We start from the raw sequence: 10047 nt of genomic DNA, 5'->3' as shown, positions 1-10047 counted from the left end.
CAGATGGCATCTTTGGTCACTGCAAGAGTCGGAAGCATAGGGAAACATATTGGGGTGTCATCAGCGTACTGATAACACCACGCCACATGCCTCCGGATGAACTTTCCCAGCAGTTTCATGTAAATATTAAACATCATGGGGGACAGAATGGCGCCCTGAGGGACGTCAGATGTCAGCTCTCTTTTACAAGAGCAGCTGTCCCCCAGCCATGTGGAGCGCAGTGCCACTGATACCTAACTCTCTCAGGCATTCCAGAAGGATACGATGTTCTATGGCAGGGGTAGGCAACCTTTTTGAGCCGGGGGCCAGGTTGCTGTCCCTCAGGCGACTGGGGGGGCCGAAGCCGGGGGTGGAGCTTCCACCCTCCGGGGCGGGGCCGCGTGCCGGGGGTGGAGCTTGCACCCTCTGGGGCGGGGCCACATGCCAGGGGTGCAGCTTCCACCCTCCAGGGGCGGGGCCGCATGCTGGGGGCGGAGCTTCCACCCTCTGGGGGCCAGGCCTCCCCATCTTTGCTGGCCCCTGACGGGGCCCCAGGCCCCGTCAGAGACCGGCAAAAAAGCTGGTGGGGGCCGCCAGCGCTGGAGGGCCCCCTGGAGGGCCCCAGCGACGGCACAGGGCCTCCCAGAGGCCCCCTGCCGCTGTCGGAGCCCTCATGGAGGGCCCCAGCGACGGCACGGGGCCTCCCAGAGGCCCCCTGCTGCCCTCGGAGCCCTCCTGGAGGGCCCCAGCGGCGGCAGCAGGCCCCCCAGAGGCCCCCTGCCGCCCTCGGAGCCCTCCTGGAGGGCCCCAGAGACGGCAGCGGGCCTCCTAGAGGCCCGCCGCCACTGCCGCCGCAGCCGCCCATTGCGGCTTTTCGCCACTCTGGGCGCCGCCATTTTGGGCGGAAAAATGGCGGTGCCCATAGCCCCAGAGGCTGCTATGGGCGCCGCCATTTTTTCGCCCCAAATGGCAGTGCCCAGAGCGGCGAAAAGCCATGATGGGCGGCCGTCGCCGCAGCGGTGGCGGCAACAGCAGCCAGGGGGCGGTCGGCAGGCCTCCACGGGCCACATCCGGCCCGCGGGCCGGAGGTTGCCGACCCCTGTTCCATGGTATCCAATGCAGCTGAGATGTCCAAGAGCACCAGCAGGGTCACACTTCCCCTGTCAATGCCCAGACGAAGATCATTAACCAAAGCAACCATGGCAATCTCAACTCTGTATCTCTCCCTGAAGCCGGTTTGAAATAGGTCTAGATAATCAGCTTCATCCAAGACGGCTTGGAGTTGGAAAGCAACTGCCCTCTCGATCATCTTGCCCAAGAATGGTAGTAAGAAAACCGGTCTCTAGTTATTTCTTATCAAAGGGTCCAGGGAGGGTTTTTTCAAAAGTGGTTTAACCACCGCTTGTTTGAGTTTAAATGGAAATTTCCCCTCCCTAAGGGATGCATTGATTATAGCCTGAAGTAATATTTTTACTGCATCCCCTCCTTGAGCGGTCAACCAGGATAGGCAAGGATCTAGAGGGCATGTTGTCTTCCTTACACAACCAAAAAGCTTGTCCACTTCATCAGTATTTACAAACTCAAAGTGATCCAATCTAACATAGTCCACGGAGTCACTGGACATCTTTCTCATAGTTTCTGTTGTAATACTGGCATCAAGATCATCTCTTATCCAAGGTATTGAATAGGTCACAGCAGGCTTTTGTTGGTTCTAGAAGAGGGTTCAGGGTGGGAGGCAGTTGGGTTAGCTCTTTAACCACCCTGAACAGCTCTGCTGGATGAGACTCCGCTGATGCAATAATTTAATTGAGGAGAAAGGTAAGATGTAAATTAAATAAAAAATAAAGCATCACAAAATGTATATTTTCCCAAACTTTAGATTGCTCAAACGTCAAAACTAACAATATCAGTTTTGATAGGGGAAAAAGAAAAAGAAAAGTCTACTTCCCAGTTGTGTCAAACTAATCTTGTTGCCATATTTCCCTTTCAACAGCAAACCTCACTTTGAAGATCACAATCGTTATCACGATGTCTCTGTCATCTACTTTCTGTCATGATTCATTTGGCTAATCAAAAGGTTTTGGCAACTAGTCACGGATTTGTACCATAAACTCATCTGACAATGATATAATGCTTTAAAAACACAGATATATTTTTGCTATGCATAGTTGAACAGGCATCTGTTCTGTTAAATACACATGGGATTCTTTAGAGTACAAGCACACCTCATTGAAAGACGGAGGCTTTTGAAGTTGTCCAGATTCCATCACCTCTTCTTGACAAATAGTCTCCTGAGCAACAATGTTCAAATTTTCCAGCATGCTTTGTAGATTTTTTAAAAAGAGGTTTTTCATGTCAATGTTCTTTGCACCATGATTCAGAGTGAAATACTGTTTTCAAGTCCATTTGCAGTGGGGGGAGAGGAGGACGAATAAAGAACGTTGTCAGTATACAGATGTTCCATTTGTTATTGCAGAGAATTTATTCTCAATGTATTTGCCATAAAATTTACAGTGTGGGGAAAGAAATTGTCAGACACAAAGTAAGCGGTTGCGATTACAGGAGAAACTTCATACGGAAAACTGAATATGAAGGTGCCCCTAGGAGGTAGCCAAGAGCTAAGATAAGCAAAGATGACAGCAGTGGAGTCAAATCCATGCAGCTTCAAAAGGGTTAGTGGACAAAAACATCATCTGGAAGAAAAAAAAATATCACTAGGACTAGGGAATAAGCACTAAAGATAAATGCGTACATTCATACAAAGATTAAGCATGTGGCAGGCTGTGTGCTGCTGTTGGTAGAACTAGGACCACCAAGAGTGGGTTTGGAACATTTGGGGGGGGGGTGAGTACTCTGCTCCTCAGTAGTAACAGCACTTGTGTGTTTTGGGCAGTGACTACCCATGGATGATTGCAGGTTGTATAGCCAGCTGGTTGAGTGAGCACCTTTGTGCTGGAGTAGTGGATTTGGGTTCAGTAAGAAAGGGGCATGAAGGGGAGAGATCTTAGGAAGGGGCCCTTCTTCCACTCTCCTCCATCCCTGAATTTTGGTGAGCCAGGTGAAGATTCTAGAGACCTATTTGAGAGAGACTCAGTGCCTGAACAGATAGGCCAAAATAAAGCTGCTTTGGGCCACTTTGCAAGTGTTCTGTTTAAATTATACCTGATCCTAAGAGGCTGGAAGCCACACCAAAGCCACACTCCAATCTAAGGTCTGGAGAGCAGCTTTGGCGTAGCTACTGTCCTCTTAAGATGCATGTGCCATTTAAACAGCATACCTTCATAGTGACCTGAAGCAGCTTTATTATGGCCTGTCTGTTCAGGCCCTCAGAACAGGCACGCCTGCAGCATTCCTGAAAATAGAGTAGAAGGAATGGGAGAAAGGGAGGTGACCATTTGGTTCAGTGGGTGGAGGAATGGGGGAAGATTCCATTGCCTAGAAGCCAAAAGAATTCTCTTTTGAATTTTCTTTCCTGACACATCTGCTGACAGTTCTGAGTCCCTGGTGAACCAGCTAAGAAATATTTTCACAGGATTTTCAATTTTGTATATCATCATTATTTTCCTTGAAATAACTGATTTTGCAATGGATGCCAAAAATGTTGATTCACATGTGTCACTGAATAAATCATACTGGCTACAGTTGTGTGTGAATATTAGATGATATCTCAATCACCCTTACATAGGCATACTACATTTGCATTCCCATTGGGATATGTTTGAAATATTTTTGCTTTACCAAAAGGGGATAACACTTTAAAAGGGACTCAGTCTAGAGATGAAATGCAGAAACCTAAACCATACATCTCAGGGGATAAATGAAAACTATATCCCAGTCATTGCATTTGCTGCTTAACTGTTCCATTTTCTAATTCTTAGAAAATGATTTTGCATCCCATTTCGCATTTCCTCCAATATTCATTGCTCCACTTATCAGCACAGTGTACTCTTACTTTCAGAGTAGCCTGCTGGGATTGACTGAGCATCCATATGAGACCCACTGGGCAGGCATGCAGCCTACTGTTCAAGAACTATTTTTTCATACATGTGTGTATGCAGAACAGAGATTCATTTTTAACTTGCTTTGTATAGAATTGCCTTGTGGTACTTACTCAGGAGGCTTTAAAGAATAGTCACAAAATGTATCTTCCTCAATGAAAGCAAGTAAGCAAGTTGACATATGTTGCCCGAAAAGTTGGGGGACGTTGGTAGTCCTCACCCACATTGCCAGCATCTCCTTGAAACTTGTGGAAATCAGAAGGCAAAAGGAGGTCTGCAAGAGAAAGGTAACTACAGGGATTGGTAATAACTGCAGGCCCAAAAGAGTTGTCCTAAACTGGGCCACTGGATGGAGTGGATCCTATCCCCTCCTTCTTGGCCTGGCTCTTCCTAGATGGTGAAGCATCAGTAAAGCTTCTGGCCATGTTTGCGGCATGTGTCATCTGAACATTACACCCTGAATGTGGCTGGAATTTGCATCATTTGGCCCATGTGTTTCAGGCCCTAGTTTCAGTAATTAAAGTATTTTATTCAGAAAAGTGCAAGGGTGCGTGCAGAAGTACAAGGACTGAGGTGACCTTAGGAATCATGCAAGAATATCAAAATGAAAGGTGTGGAGGATTGGAAAAAGAGAAGTTGGGGTTAAAGAGAGCAATATTTACTGATTCTGAAGAGAGCTCTGTGGAAAACATAGAGTAGCTCAAACCTTGTGTGAGGGTTGCATAGAAGAAGCCCTAGTCTATGAACAATGTGACTGGGGACACATATTCAGTATGACAAATATCATAATGGCTTTCCCAGGAACTGTCAAAAGGGTCTGGAACAGCTGATAGCTTTAGCTCCAGACTGACAATAAATTGATTTGCTATGAGACAATCCTTTAATGATTAGGCAGAAAGAGTGTAAAAGGAACACCATCATAAGGTGAGGCAAATGGTATAGACATGCCTTTCTACCTTTGCTTCCGTTGTAATTGGAAATGCATGGAACAGTGGTGAGGGGTGAGCAGATCAGCAAAACCCTTTCCTTGGTTTTAGCTTGGTCTCCATAGGTCCTCCAGTCAGCAGACTCCTACAAGGCTATAACTTCCAGTTTCCACAGTCACTGTGACCTCAAAATATATCCAATTCTAGATATTAATTATGAAACCACTTTCCCAGGAGGAGGGGAGTAGGATATGTTAATACATATTCCATAGAGAAAATGCTTAACCACTGCAGAGAGTTGTTGTCTGGGAGGACTTTTTGCAAAAAAAAATCCATTTTTGAGGGGGGAAATCAGCAAAAAACATTAATTGCAGAAAACACTATTTTATATACAAAATGTACTGCTTTTTCTTCTTTGTAACTCCTGAAATATGTCAATCTAACTTCTGTTTAAAGATATCCAAAGACAAAGAGTCTATCACTCTCCAAAGCAATCACTTGCATTATCAAAGAACTCTTTCAGTAAAAGGAAAAAGGTTCTTCTTAATGTATATGAGAATCCTTCTTGTCATTTGAACCTATCAGTTCTTGTTCTAGTCTCTGGAGCAGTAGAAAACAAGCGGGTTTCAATTTATACATGTCGAAAGCAGCTTAAAACATACCTTGATCAAATTTTTGAAATGAGTAATTCTAGCCCTTAGCATCACAGCTTCCTCCCAACACACATACCATACTCATTTAAAAAGCGTGTGTTAGAGAATTTAAGATTTTGCATGAAATCCTTCAGATATTTAAAGGTAGCCATCAAGTTTAAGACTGGTTATAAACCAAGACCTTTAATCATCTTGCTTGTCCTTCTCTGGGCACATTCTATGTGCCCAGAACTACACACATTATTTCAGTTGAGATTTGATCAAAGCAGAATAGAGTGGCACTACTACATCCCTCAATTTGTATTCCTGTTGATGCAGTCCAGAATTGCACTGGCTTTTTAGCTGTACCATCACATTATTGACTCATCTTTAGCCTGTGGTCCCTTTGAGCCATTTTGCATGTATTACAGTACTTTCAAGCCAGATGTCACCCATGCTATTTTTCTGCATTTCAGTCAAAGGTACCTCTTTCTAAATTGAAGATTCCTTATTTTTATTGTTCTTATTATTGATTTCCCTTGAGTCAACCTCATCTCATGGTGACCCCATAAGAAATACGCCTTTAAGATGCCCTGCTTTCAACCTCTCTGCTCAGTTTCTTCAGGCTAAGGGCCATGGCCATTTTTATTGAATCTATCCCTCTGGCATCTGGTTCACTTTCACTTCTCCAAGCATTATTGTCTTTTCTAGTGAGTCATGCCTTCTCATGATGTTGCTGAAGTACAACAGCCTCAGTTTAGTCATCATGGCTTCCAGGGAAAATTCAGACTTGATTTTTTTCCCTATGGAACCATTTCTTTGTGGAGATTTTTTTTTTTTTGGTTGGGGGGGTATCCATTATATCCTCAGCATTCTTTTCCAGCATCATATCTCAAAAGAGTTGATTTTCCTTCTATCGGCTTTCTTCACTGCCCTCCTCTCATACCCATAACTGATGATGGGGAATACAATGATTTGGACCATCCTAACTTTAATGCTCAGTTTTAAATCTTGGCACTCTAAGATTTTGTCTGTTTCATTCATAGCAGCACTTCCCATTCCTAGTCTTCTGATTTCTTGCCTGTACTCTCCATTTTGATCAATAATTAATCCAAGATATAAAGTGTTATTTGCATATCTTAAATTGTTGGTATTGCTTACTTCAGTATTCACGCCTCCTTTCTCTGAGACTCAGATTGCTGTATGATATTTTCTACATACAATTTGAACAAATAGGAGGATATAATACAGCCTTGTCTGACCACTTTTCTGATTGGGAACCATTTTGTTTCTCCACGTTGTGGAGAATGGTAATTTCCTGTCCTGGGTACAGGTTACACATCAGGACAATCAAATGTAAATCCACTTGTTTAAAATATATCCATAGTTTTGTTTTTTTGTTTGTTCGTTTTTGGTAGTCTAGGAGTTAAAGGTTTTGCTGTAGTCCATGCAGGTATCCAGAAAAGTTTTTCTTTCCATCTGATTGTGTGGTGATGCATACAAAAAGATGAAACTGAACCAATAGGAATTAACATGTCAGAACCATAATCCAAGGTCAAATGATAACAGAATGCAGCTTGTTTCCTTACCACCAGAGAGGACTGATTGCAATCAGATTCCTGCATCACCATTTACTTTTTAAAAAGCCATTCACACATTTGCCAGTTGTATAATGGATATTTAAGCAAATTTGGCCTTCACTGCGCCTTAATACAGAGAAGCTGTCAAAGTTAAAAACTAGTTGTCCTCCAAACAAGATGAATGTAAGACTTGAGAAATTAAAACTGTGGGCATCTGCTTGGATTTGTCATCCACAAGTAATTCACATCAAAGCAAATTGGTATAGAGAGCCTAGGGACAGTCGCATATTGTTCTCAAGGATTTTAATCTGGATTTTAAAATGTTATCTTCTTCAGCAAAATGATTCTTATAGGAGTTATGTGCCCTGCCATGCTGCAATATAGCTGATTAAAGAATCTGATTTTTTTTCACCCTATTAGAGAGACTGAAGAGCATATTTTATGCTAACAAACACACATAAACATGGGGTAGGGGAGAAAGAGGGACTAAGGAAGATTAAATGAGTAGATCTTCTGTGTTCAGGTTTAAATGCACCCAATTATTTTCAATCTGTTGGAAGTTCTGAATAGAACTGGGACTACTCCCAGTGGAAGATGGTTTCAAACACAGCACTTTAAAAAAAATGACAAACCTTCCAAACAGAAAGTTTCAAGACTTTAGGTGAAATTGAGGGTAAATTTGTGCTATGTGCAATGCAGTAACAATATGTAGTTTGTGTAGTTTCACTGTCTCTGCTTATACTTTCTCTAACAATAACCCATGGTGATGCTCAGATTCATTTCCACATTAAGTCTGTCTTGCTAAGATTACAGTTAACTAAGCCACTGCAAACTATTTCCTAAACCCAGGAGAGTTTTGTACAAAATATGATAGAGGCAGAAAAGAAATATATGCACAGCCTAAAACTTACCATGAACAAATTTCTGATATGTGTAACTCCAGCGGGTTATAGACCGCCCATTTGGGGCGGTCTGGACCCGCCCCTTTCTCCCCGGAGTATCGGGGCTTCAGCGGCTACACCGGCAACCGCTGAGGCCCCGATCCGCCGCTATTCAGGCTGCGGGGAAGCGGCAAAACGCCTCCCCGCAGCCTGAAAAGGGGCACCTTGGGGCTTCAGGCCCCAAGGACACCCCACGGCGGCGGGAGGGGGAGAAAGGGGCCGCTGGTGCAGCGCGTCGAAACGGAGCTCCTTCCTGGTCCGCGGAAAGGGCGCCCTAGGCACCCTGCCGCAGATTGAGGACGTCACGTCCGCGCCGCCCCATCTAGAGGCAGCGCGGCTGTGACGTCCTCACGGCGGCGGCCATATGGAAGGGCCGCCGCCGTTTAGTGCGTGACGAGCATGCACTAGGGTTAGGGTGGTGCAGAAGCACCGCCCTTTTGTAACCCTAGTGCGTGCTCGTCACGCACTAAAACGCCGGTCTGTAACCGGCCATCATAACCTTAGCCTCACAGCTCCGCTGCCCCAACATACACACACACCATATTCATTTTAAAAAGGGTATGTTAAAGAACCTTAGACACTTCAGGAAACGTTGGTTAAATTATGCCATTAAATGAATAAAATTATTTTCCTTTAAACAGAAACATATGTCAATATATTAAGATTTTGATCTTAATTATTTTCATGACACTTTTGATGTTTCCAGTGGAACAGCTTGTTGTGCTAGCAGTTGGGAGGCACTGTTCAGCTATTCTGTCTTTTAGTCCTTAATGGATTTTCCTGATAAGAGAAAAGATAGAAGAAACAACGGTGGGAGAGCAAGGGATGGTTACAGATAGAGGATACTGGCATCCAGAATCCATGTAAAATTCAGTGAATGTGGCAGAGTGAGAGCTAAATAAAAGCCTCATCTAAGAGCATCTTAGGTCAGAAACAAATGCATGATATAGTCTTCTACAATTGAAAGGCCAAAAGCAAAACAACCAGGCCTTATTTATCAATCACAGCTAAGCTTCCAGTGTCAAAAGCCTGGCTTATAGAAATAAAATTATTTGCCAATGTGGTTCTCAAAAGAAGCAATGGATATTTACATTTTCTTCCTACTTGGAAAAAGTCTTTCAATTGTGCAATTCTTGAAGACTGCAATTCAGGACTTATTATGTATAAAAGTCAAACATGCAGAAATAGTTTTATTTTTCTATGCAGAATAACCTATTTCCTGCACAGAAAAGGCTAAAAGTTAGCAACGTATTCTACACAAAACGTGCACAAGATCTGCAAAGTTTCTCATCAGTCCAGGATTTCCCCTGTCAGATTTTCCTGGCACAGGAGCAATCAAGTTTTTCAACTGTTTTCCCCCCCCCAAATATTTTTATTTTCAAACATCCATTCAGGCTCAGATAGACACAATGCAGAATAAGCTGTATAAGTGCAACAGCTGAGGACAGTATATATACTCTATCTTTTCTGATCAGATCATAATGTATTCTGCTATACAGCCATACCTTAGAAATAACTCATTACTCTTAATTCAATGAAAGATTCAAACATGAATTTCTCATTAATTATTTTAATCAAACATCAACAACATTGGCTGGCATGATATTCAGTACTTACAATGTCATAAGCCAGACTCACAACATTATAAATATTGAAATTCACATTTATGAGCCTTGCATTAGTGAAGTGACTGTAACGCCCCCACCCCTCAAATCACCTAGAAGCCAGACAGCAGCACCAGCCTAGGGATTTTTAAGGTGCTGGTGAGTAAGTAGAGAAAAGCCCAGCTCTTTTCCAATAGCCAGGCTTTTGTTGTTAGCTGCCCTCAAGTCGGTTCTGACTCAATGGCAACATCTCTAAGAATCCATATCTTCCACTGCCTTGCCCAGCTCCTGCAAGCCCTTCCCCATAACTCCCCTGATTGAGTCTATCCATCTGGTTTATGGTCTTCCTCTCTTTCTTCTATCCTCTACCTTTCCAAGCATTTTTTT

Source organism: Sceloporus undulatus, chromosome 4 (assembly GCF_019175285.1).
Source record: "Sceloporus undulatus isolate JIND9_A2432 ecotype Alabama chromosome 4, SceUnd_v1.1, whole genome shotgun sequence".
Classification (NCBI taxonomy): Eukaryota; Metazoa; Chordata; class Lepidosauria; order Squamata; family Phrynosomatidae; genus Sceloporus; species Sceloporus undulatus.
The sequence above is the reverse complement of the archived record's forward strand: the minus strand, read 5'-3'. Positions refer to the sequence as shown.